Source organism: Pezoporus occidentalis, unplaced genomic scaffold (genome assembly GCF_034315485.1).
Source record: "Pezoporus occidentalis ecotype Australia unplaced genomic scaffold, CSIRO_AGI_Poc_V1 ctg12, whole genome shotgun sequence".
NCBI lineage: Eukaryota > Metazoa > Chordata > Aves > Psittaciformes > Psittacidae > Pezoporus > Pezoporus occidentalis.
The window spans coordinates 7,470,212-7,481,021 of record NW_026912994.1 but is presented as its reverse complement, the minus strand read 5'-3'; the positions used below and the strand labels follow the sequence as shown (position 1 = coordinate 7,481,021).

At 47.2% G+C, this 10,810-nt stretch overlaps 1 protein-coding gene across 3 annotated transcripts in view; it reads right to left on the bottom strand.

The window, feature by feature from the left end:
- LOC134157776 (uncharacterized) overlaps positions 1 to 10,810 on the bottom strand; it is a 44,896-nt gene that overhangs the window by 14,851 nt on the left and 19,235 nt on the right. The window contains exons 1-2 of one of the 3 annotated variants that reach the window (XM_062607115.1): positions 3,787 to 3,940; positions 75 to 192 (exon numbers count right to left, since the gene is read on the bottom strand). The exons of 1 other annotated variant lie outside the window; for it this stretch is intronic. The gene's annotated coding sequence lies outside the window, so the exon portion shown is untranslated. Of the gene's footprint in view, positions 1 to 74; positions 193 to 3,786; positions 3,941 to 10,810 lie in introns of those variants that run through there. One more of the 3 variants, XM_062607116.1, reaches the window with a different exon arrangement.

The window sequence follows — 10,810 nt, the reverse complement described above, 5'->3', positions numbered from 1 at the left end:
AACTGCTAAAATTAAAAATTAAAGCTAGCTCTCAAAGTGTGGCTGTTCTGCAAGATGTCACAGGCACTTCTCACCCAGTCTTCTTGTGATGGGGCTGGAGTTCCCCCTTCTTCGTGGCTCTGGAGGAGCCCACAGGTGACAGCAGAGAAACATGAGGATCAGGACTTTCTGTGAGCACAGGTTATAAATGATCTGTCAAGAAAGAGAGAATGAGATGATGTGAGAGCCAGCCACTGAGTAGAGAACAAGGCTCCTGGTAGTGCTGAAGGGCTCCTGTGAGAAAGTGCTGTTAATGAGAGGTGCCATGACCTGTCAGGTTGGTCTGTGATCAGGTCACAGCCATGGGACTGAAAGCTACCATGTACTTTCTCCACTCTGGTTTCAGACCAAATAGAAAGAGAAAACAACCCTTACTGTAGTGAGGGCTGAGAATAAAGTGGTCCTTGCCCAAGGCAGCAAGCTACACACAGTAAGGACTGAAAAGAAACCAAGACCCATGTGAGGCAGGTTCGCGGGCTACTTGCTTGTTTGGCAAACTCTGTGCATATGCGTGTGAGAGCAAGGAGGCTGGAGAAGAAAGTGCACAGGCAGGGGGGAGAAGCAGTTACGAGAAGAGCAAAGAAGCAGAATCACAGGAAAACCAGGGTGGGCTATGTTTGTGGCTGCTCCCTTCACCAACAGACAGGGCAGCTCTGAAAATACAACTGACTTGTGTCCTGATGGTCTCATTTCAGGTGGAAGTTCAATGCTGGGTCCCGTAGTGCTGACACTTCATTGATCTGCAGGACAGCTACAGTGACTGCAGGTGTGGATGGCAAATCTACCCCCGCCTGCTCACACAGAGGGTCTGCATCCCTCCAGTAGGTGGGGGAGTGGCCCAACAGCCCCCTTAGCCCCACCAGAGAGCAGAGTCCTGTTTCCCCATCAGGCATGGAAGGTGCCAGGGCTCATGAGCTCCGCCAGGCAGCCCGGAGATGCTGCTGCTGCTTTGCCAGGGCAGGATTTTCCACAGGATGTGCGTGCAGCTGCAGGAGTTGCTTTCAGTGAAGGAGGAGCTGGGGAAGAGTAGGGCAGGCAGAGTGAGGGACAGAAAGGAGGAGCCAGAGGCAGGTTTGCAGAGCGGAGGACCCAGAGAAGACAAGGAGCAGCCAGAGCCGGCTGTACGAGATGGCAGGAGACATTTCCAGAGGAGGCTGCGCGGTTTGCTGACACACTGGCAGGCACGAAAATTTACTGGATTAAGTGGAGGAAGAGGGGAATTTTCGTTTCAAAATAATTTATTTTAATCTTTGTCACCCGTCAGAGCTGAGTTTTCTTTCTCTAGAAAGTGATTTTATGTTCTAAGAAAACACTTCAGACATGGGAAAGGCCCTTTGATACTCTGAGGAGAGCTCAGAGCAGGGGTGCACATGACAGCTCACAGGTGGGTGTGCAAGGGGGTTCGGTGCCCTGGTTGGAGTGAGAGGGAGCCTCAGAAATTGGTGAGCTCCGTTTCACCTCATGCCTGCAAGGCAGCTGTGGAGATCTCGTAACGGCCAGCTTGGACAGGAGCACCTTTCTTCCCTGTCACGCTATCCTTGAAATAACCATTTCTTTCCTATTGAACTCTTCTAATCTTGCTCATTCCCCCCATGTCACTACCCTGAGGGCTGTGCACAGCAAGTCAGGTAGCGAAGCTTGATTTCACTGAGCACCCAGGCAAACTGCTGCCCAAGTCATGACCTATGTGCTGAGGTGTAGTCCGCTTTCCCCCAGGGACACTTGGAGCAGGAAGAAAGCAGAGGTCTCTAAAACACCAGATAATTCTGACCTGGCCTGTAACCAGACAGCACTGAGCCCTTCTCCCTCCTCCCCTTGCGCTTGTACTCCATTCCTCATGGCAGACGGAAAGAACATCACAGTTTCAGCTCAGATGCCTGCATTATTCAGGTCAGTGACACTGCTATAATATAAGGCATGTGTTTACACACTCAACTCTGAATTAATATGACCACAAGCATGTTCTAGGCACTCTGGTGGAGGACAGCACAAGACTGAGACAGAGAAAACCCATCTGAGTTAATATGCTTATGGTTGATAAACTGAAGATGATCTTTCAGCACAACAACCATTGCATGCTCACTGTACATACAGAATATTTAGCTGCATTCTTGCATGGTCACTGTTGAAGAAACACTGGGAACTACAGCAACATGAAAGAGTTTGTCCTCCCATCACCTTAGAGATATAACTACATCTGCTACAGCAGATGATCCCAGTTATGGAAATCAGCAAATGCCACAGCAATAGAGAGAAGTAAATGCTAATTTCTCAGATGGTAACCGAACTCTGGGTCCTCATTTACCCTTGTCTAAAGGGACACAGCAGTCCTAATGCACATTATGTCCTCTTCCAGTTAAACCAAACAGTGACTCCCCAGTTCTTTGCTGCTCCCCAGTGTACAGGAACGATGTGAGCTGATGCTGCACTCCTTCATTTACCCATCTGGGTACTTCCAGGCAGTCCTGTCCATACTTCCCCAAAGCTAGGGCTTTATTTTAGTACAACAATCCTCCAGGCCAATGCTGACTTACTCCATGCCAAATAGCAGAAAGTAGCTTAATGTTGGCTGCTGCTATGGAAATGGCACACCATTGCTCTTCGATCACGTTGTCTGTGCAATCTTTGCCTATTCCCTGGCTCAGGGACTGAAAAGCCCCTGGTGCTTATGAGCCTCGTGCCTTAAGTGAGCACAAGACTAAAGGCAACGTGTGCTCAGCTTATTTTCTACCATGTGATTCTCTTTAATCAACTTCTCATCCACTACTCTGATAAGTGCCTGCTTGGAGACTTGCCACTAACCTTCATTTTCATGAAAAATCCCCCCCCCCAGGAACTTACTTCTCAAGGATTAAAGCTTGAAGAATAAACTATTCCTTCCTATATACCTAAGAACTGTTCTGCTTGGTTGACCTTCTCAGCAAAGCACCAAACCAAGTGGCAGGAGGAGGAAGCAGTCAAGCACAGGATAAGCTGTTCAGGTCATATCCAAGGACTCCAGAGACATCAGGACAAGGGACCACAGGTCCTCACAAGGCATCAGAAAAGAGGCCACCAAATTTGGCAGGGCTGAGTAGGTTTGCCAGTGCTGCTTCAAGGAGTTCACTGCAGCGAGATTTGGTCGATAGACTTGTCAAACAGGGAAGCCTGTTCCGTGAGATGGTGGAGAGCAGCTTGCTGTTGTCTGGCCTCTCCTGCCTTGATCAGAGAGATCAAGTGAGTCTGGTACATTTTCGACTTTACACATTTACATCATCTCAGTCACAAGGAAATTAACTTCTGAGTCATGGTCATCACACCAAACTCCTGTTTCCAGGGAAGGGGAGTAATCTTACTCCATCTTGAAATAAGAGATTAAATTAACCTTTGGGTCTTAGTCTAATTTCTCTGCATTGGGTTTTGCAAATTGCACAACTGAACAGAGGATGATTTATTCTGGAATACAGTCTCCCTTTTATTTCAGAGATCTAACCAGCTAGAGGGATGTGAACGGCACATTTCAAAGAGCTGCACAAAGGATTTCAGCAAGCTATAATATACTGCTGTGAGTTTTTTATTACCTGATACAGAAAACCTCATGGACAGAGCATGATCCGTCTACCTCTGTGTCATGCACACCACTTCAGCTGCTTAGCAAACACCAGCAATCTCAAAGGAAAGAATTTTAGATACATCTATGTTTTCAAGTTAAACATTAACAGGAAAAATAAAAGTGCCTTGGCTGTGTTTGCATTCTTAGCTACTCACTTAACCAGAGCTGTGCTGCAGGAACTAGTCGATGCAGTAGGAAGATTAGGTGACTGTGGTTTATTTCTTGTGGTTTTTTGTTTGTTCTTGAAGCTGAAACAGGAGAAAGGCTTATCCAGAGTCTGTTAATTGCAGCAGGAGAGGTACAGCCAAAGTAGTTACCTAAACCAGTACAATTTCATGGGTTTCTTTTCCTTCCTAGGACAAAAACCTGAGCTTAACTTCCCTTGAGTTTACAGTATTACCACTGTTCTCACTGTCTACTCCATGACATAAATCAAGATTGCTAACAAGACAAAGAACTGCTATCTTGGTTTCAAAACTAAGTAATACTAAGAAAATCATAACCTCTATAGGCTGCTCATTGTATTTATAGTTCTTGTATATAAGCATGGATCACATCATTTCAGAGACAGCTTGGCATAGGGAACAAAGTCTCTCTTGAACCTGTAAAGATCCAGTGCAGCCCAGGGTTCAGGTGGCTATTGAGAGCACAGGCAACGGCATTAAATTTCTGCTGTGCAATGAGCTGCTTGTCTTGTCACACAGAATAGAACCACAGAATTGCTTAGGTTGGAAAAGATCTTTATGATGATCATCAAGTCCAACTGCTAACCTAGCACTGCCAAGTCCACCACTAACCCATGTCCCTAAGTGTCTGCATGTCTTTTAAATACCTCCAGGGATGGTGACTCAACCATTTCCCTGGGCAGCCTGTCCCAATGCTTGACAACCCTTTTACTGAATAAACTTTTCCTAATATCCAATCTAAATCTCCCCTGGTGCAACTTGAGGCCATTTCCTCTTGTCCTATCGCCTGTTACTTGGGAGAAGAGACCGGCCCCCACCTCACTACAATCTCATTTTCCTCCTTTCACATCTCTTCTCTTTTTATTTTTGTTTTCCCCACTTCCCCAGTTCTTCCTCCATCCTGCTGCATTCAGCACAAGTTTACACAGCCCATCTGTGGTTGCTGCTTAACAGGTACCATTTCTGAACCATTACCACCATTACCATTGCCTGAAGAAAAAGAACTGGTCTTGGCCATTGTCAGGGTTGACTGATCAGAGCAGCCCAAAGGTATACACATGCCAGCCAGATGTACCAGAGAAGAATCTATCCACATTATCTGTTGATCGTCATGGGAACATCCCGCTATGGTACACCAGGAAGAATGTAGGCATCACCATAACTTCATGTGAAGTTCTATTTTGGTCAGATTGGCTTCTAAGTAGTCTCAAGGCAGTGGAAAAGCTAATCATAAAACTTTGTAGAATCACTTAAGGTCTTAAGCATTCTTGTCTCCCTTTCTGTGGGGTTATTAAGCTATTCGGGAGCTTTGCTTTATTGACATGGAAGGTTTAACCTGAGAAGGCCTACTGCTCCACACATCTGTGCACTTGGCAGCAGTGCCTTTGATAAATTTTTCTGTCTGCTCTCTAAGTCTCAGCAGCTTCTCCTTGTGTCACAGCATGGCTTTCTCCTTGTGTTTGTCCTTCAGAAAGGCTGTAATGACATGATACTTCCAGCCTACCTTGAAGGGAGGGCATTCTAGCACAATAATTTGAGGCAGCCTACTTTTCAAGGTGACTGTTCCCTCTTGATTCCTTGCTTTGGAAAAGGGTATCCCCTTTTGCTTCCCTAATGCACCACTCAATCTCTCCAACAATACTGCTCCAACAGTCATGCTGGCAGTGCAGCAGAGGGAATGGAGTTTGAGAGGACCAGCATTCACCTTGCAATGAAAGAAGGCTTAGTATGTTGGTTACTGTGACCTGGAGACATCAGTGTGAAGCCCTCATCACACACCCCAGGAGATGGCATCATCCACCATCTGCCAGGCTTCTACTGAGTCAACAACCTGGTTGTCCACAAAGTTCCTTTGCATGACTCTTCAGGAGGACGAAAGTCCTATGTGCAATAAAATCCTCTCCTGGGATAGATCACCCACAGCACCTATGAACCTGTAGTGTGCATCTGACTGATAGCTCCTGCACTTGTTAACACCATGAGCCACCCTGTTCCCCTCTTACAGGTGGTGAAAGAGCCCATGAGGGCTCTTTTACAACCATGCAGAGTCAATGCTTAGACTTGAGATAGCTGATGCTCAGAACCCAGGTGGCTTCCCCTGTCCTGTGTACACACCATGAACCAAGCATTCCCATGCCTTTGGGTCATGCAGAGCAGATCTTGCTCACCACCCACATTGGTCTTGCCATACACAGCAAGCAGTATTAGACTCATAAGGAATTGACATGAGCTGAGCACAGCTTCCAGCCCTGCTTCATATCTGGCTCCAAGCTCCCTGACTTAGACACATGGAGTTCTCAGGTGCAAACCTGAGCCAGGAAAACCTGTACAGCCCCCTGTGAGATACTGAAAGTACAAGGCCCTACACAAACCCACTTTACAAGCCTGGCACCTCTACTCCTCCTTCAAATTCTTACTCTGCATAGATAGGAATTTTGCATTCGACAGTGTCCCACACGACATCCTTGTCTCTAAATTGGAGAGACATCAATTTGATGGATGGACCACTTGGTGGATAAAGAACTGGCTGGATGGCCACACACAAAGAGTTGTGGTCAATGGCTCAATGTCCAGCTGGAGACCAGTAATGAGTGGTGTCCCTCAGGGATCGGTGTTGGGACCGGTCTTGTGTAACATCTTTGTCACTGACATGGACAGTGGGATTGAGTGCGCCCTCAGCAAGTTCCCCAATGACACCAAGCTGTGTGGTTCGGTTGATATGCTGGAGGGAAGGAATGCCATCCAGAGGGACCTTGACACACTTGTGAGGTGGGCTGATGCCAACCTCATGAAGTTTAACCATGCCAAGTGCAAGGTCCTGCACCTGGGTCGGAGCAATCCCAGGCACAGCTACAGGTTGGGCAGAGAAGAGATTCAGAGCAGCCCTGCAGAGAAGGACTTGGGGGTGTTGGTTGATGAGAAAATGAACATGAGCTGGCTTCAGTGTGCGCTCGCAGCCCAGAAAGCCAACCGTATCCTGGGCTGCATCAGAAGAAGCGTGACCAGCAGGTCAAAGGAGGTGATCCTGCCCCTCTACTCTGCTCTCATGAGACCTCACCTGGAGTATCGTGTGCAGTTCTGGGGTCCTCAACATAAAAAGGACATGGAACTGTTGGAACAAGTCCAGAGAAGGGCCACGAGGATGATCAGGGGACTGGAGCACCTCCTGTATGAAGACAGGCTGAGGAAGTTGGGTCTGTTCAGCCTGGAGAGGAGAACGCTGCGTGGAGACCTCATAGCAGCCTTCCAGTATCTGAAGGGGGCCTATAGGGATGGTGGAGAGGGACTCTTCATTAGGGACTGTAGTGATAGGGCAAGGGGTAACGGGTTAAAACTTAACCAGGGGAAGTTTAGATTGGATTTAAGGAGGAAGTTCTTTCCTGTTAGGGTGGTGAGGCACTGGAATGGGTTGCCCAAGGAAGTTGTGAATGCTCCATCCCTGGTGGTGTTCAAGGCTGGGTTCGACAGAGCCTTGGGTGATATGGTTTAGTGTGAGGTGTCCCTGCCCATGGCAGGGGGGTTGGAACTTGATGATCTTAAGTTCCTTTCCAACCCTAACTATTCTATGATTCTATATAACATTAGCACTAACTGCAGAAAATGGCTGCAATATTGCTACAAGTGAATTTATTATTCCTAGAGGGGGTGGTAAGGAGAAGCAGGCAATAAAGGTCAAGGCTCTGACTCAAAGCTCATCTCCAGCAAAGGGTCCAACATCAGTTGTAACTTCCCAGTGCCAGCTCCAGACCGCTCTCCAGCTTCCAGGTGACAAAGGTTGCATCCCTGGCCAACCACACCAACTCTCAGCCAGTTACTAGACATGCCTTTGTGAGGCAGCCCAGTAGAGCCAGCCTAGAGGCCTGTCTCCAGCAGTGATCAGCAGCAGATGATTCTGGAAAGACCAGACAGAGCATGTCTGCAGCAGGTAGCTAATGAGGTGTGGAACTACATATCAGGTCATCTAAAATCATCTTTATCCTCTGCATGTATTTTATGGGCAGAGGGGACAGTGCAAAAAGTGCAGGCAGCCTGTTGGAATATGAGAACTGAGAGACAGAAGTAAATCAAACCAGTAGCTGCAAAGAGCTGGCAACTCTTTCCACTTGCAGCATGTGATGAAGATCAACAGACCCTTCACCTAAGCACTCAGCTGAATGTTTTCTCCTTATATGCACTAAAGATCGGCTTTTCAACTCACAGTTTTCACTTGCTCTCTGGCAAAAAGAAGTAAAAATCCAAATCACACTAAATGGGGAAAAAAAAAACAAACCAGTCTTTTTTTTAAACATTACAATTTGACCCATGATTTAATCTCATGATGTGCAGGGTGTGAGACATGTTGCTGGATTTTTCCAAGGTGGAAATAATCCTGGCCAGATTAACAATACATGACCAAGAGGTAACACAGAAACAGAGCTTTCCCCACATCCTGTTACATTGCCTCCACCAGTCCCAGGAAGACAACAGAAAATCAGTGCTATACAGTTGGACCGTCAGGGTTGCTGAAGGAATTCCTAATTCCTTCTTCTAAGATTAGATTAAACTTCAAAATGCACAGGGCAGAGGAAAGAAATCACACATTAATTCTAAGAATACAGTGTATGTCAAGTTTCTGCTCCCTTCCTTGCACCAGGAAGACATATTTTGCAGCATAGCCATAAACCTCAAACTTTGAGCACACTAGTGGCTCCACGCATTGGTTTTCACAACAAGGCAGTATGAACCCTGACTCTCATATCACTAGTGGGGAAAAGAAAATCCCCCAGCCTAACTCTGTTCATCTTAGTTCATTTACTTTGTGCTGGAACCTAGTCCAGCACCTCCCAAAGCCAATGGAAGGTGAATGAGCAGAGTCCTTCCAAGATAGGAACTTACACCTCATTGATGAGCTCAGAAAGAGGCCTGGGGGAAGAAGGAGGTGTTCAGGAGGGTGAGGGAGATAGATGATCTCATACAGCATCTTGTTCGGTCACATCCCAAAGGTACCAGGCACTTCAGCATATTGCTGCAGAGGCAGGTTTGGTGTGAGGAAATGTGGATGGCTGTAGTGTCAGCAGTTCTGGCCAGGGTGTGGATGGCCACGGACAGTCATACTTCCTGTTCCTGTGTGTGTGGAGGTACTTAGCAATGCTTCTGCAGAAAACCTGGTAAGACTATCTGTCAGCTGCCTCAGCTGAGAGATTTGTCCTCAGAAGGTCCAGCACTACACGTTGTTCACTATGAGGCAGTGGGAGTCCTGACAGAGAACTGGTGCAGCTGGCCAGGCTTTGCTTACATCAGCCCCAGGAACATCACAAGCTTTTCTCTACCTGCTAGGGGGATTTAATTTTGGGTTTGCAGATTTTCAACTCCTCAATGCCCAACTCCTCTCACAGGCCACTCTAAACACCCCCTCCTTTTCAGATGCTGATGCTTTTCAGCTGATTAAACTGCGGGCCAGACCATGAGCTATATACTGTAGATCAGTATAGCTTGTCAGTGCTAATTTACATCCACTGAAAATTTCCATTCCTTCACCATTTAACAGAATTATGTGACATGTCTTTTATCTCTCCTCACAGTTTAGCCTGCTGTTCCCCTTTCCTGGCCCCCAAGCCTCCTACTTTGCTTTGAACTCCCTATAGGTTTGCAGGGTAAGTTCCTTATTTGCAATGTAAAGTGTCTCTCAGTGCCACAGCCCCGTGCAAACAAACCCAAGAGGGGCACATTTATCCTTACTTGTGCAGCAAATTCAGCCCTATCTTTTCCTGGCAGCAGTTCCCTACAGCAAACGCTGCACAGAACTTGCTAAGGGAAGAAATACGTCCCTTGCTGCCACTATGCAATGCATGACCTCTCTGGGGAGATGTAGCGGAGGGAGAATGAGAGGGCTGATCCCACAGAGACCCCGAGCTTCTGCCTTTCTCCTTGAAACTGATGGCAATGGCTCACCACCCATGTAGACTTTGACTTCAATAGGCAGGATACCATTAATGAATTCTTGTTGCTATGGTGATATTGATGGATAGTCCCTGAGGTTGGTGGGAATCCAGGGAAAGATAGCAAAAAGAAAAGTGGGTCAGAAAAATCCTGCAGGAAAATGTGAGTTTGCATAAAGGGGCAGTTGTGTGACATCCCAGACAAATCCAGTGGCACTTCTCACATCCTGACTCACCCTCCTTTCACAGCAACACAGTGTTGTTCTGAGGCAGTGCAGCACTCTGCTCACTGCAGGGCTCTGGTGCAGAGGCACTCTGCTGCAAGTGGATTTCATTACCAGGCGGTATTTTTGCAGCTTCACTCTGGCAATTCCTTCCACACAGAGCAGAAATCTTGGCTCCAGTGAAATCACTTGGACCTATGCCAGCTGGCACAGAGCCAGGATTTCCCCAGTTCTCAGGATGCCTTATCACAAGTGACAATTTCATTCAGCTGCTATGATAGCCACTGGGATCCCTTGCCTCTCCAGAGCTGCTTCAAGCGTGGAAAAGCCGCTGTTGCACAGAGGTTTTTGCTCTGCTTTCCTGAGGCTCAGCACTGCGCACTCTTCAAAGGTGCCATTGTGAGCTCCTTCACAGCTGCCTACTCTGCAATATGCTCTTTAGAGTAACCTTCTACCCTTCATCCCAGCTGAGCAACCCCTGGCAAGGACAGGCTGCACTCCAGTCACAACTGGGTCCTCTCACCTTGCCCAAGTGGTCTAGGGAGCTGGGGCACAGGAACCATCTTTCTAAAACACCAGTTCTCTCTTCGGCCTTGCTTTCTCTGGGAAAACCATTCCTAATTCAGGATGGTGACATATTAATGAAGTGCTGAAGTCCCAGTGTAACACCTTCTTCCCCTGCAAATCCTATCTAAGACCACCAAGGGGTGTACAAATTGCAAGATGCTTTTCGGGGGGGCAGATTTTAGTATGATTAGTAAATTTTAGAATATGCTTTCTGTCCTAGCAAAGACTCTTACCTTTTCTACTGTGTTTAATGTCTAGGAGTTGCCCTACACACATACAAACTCA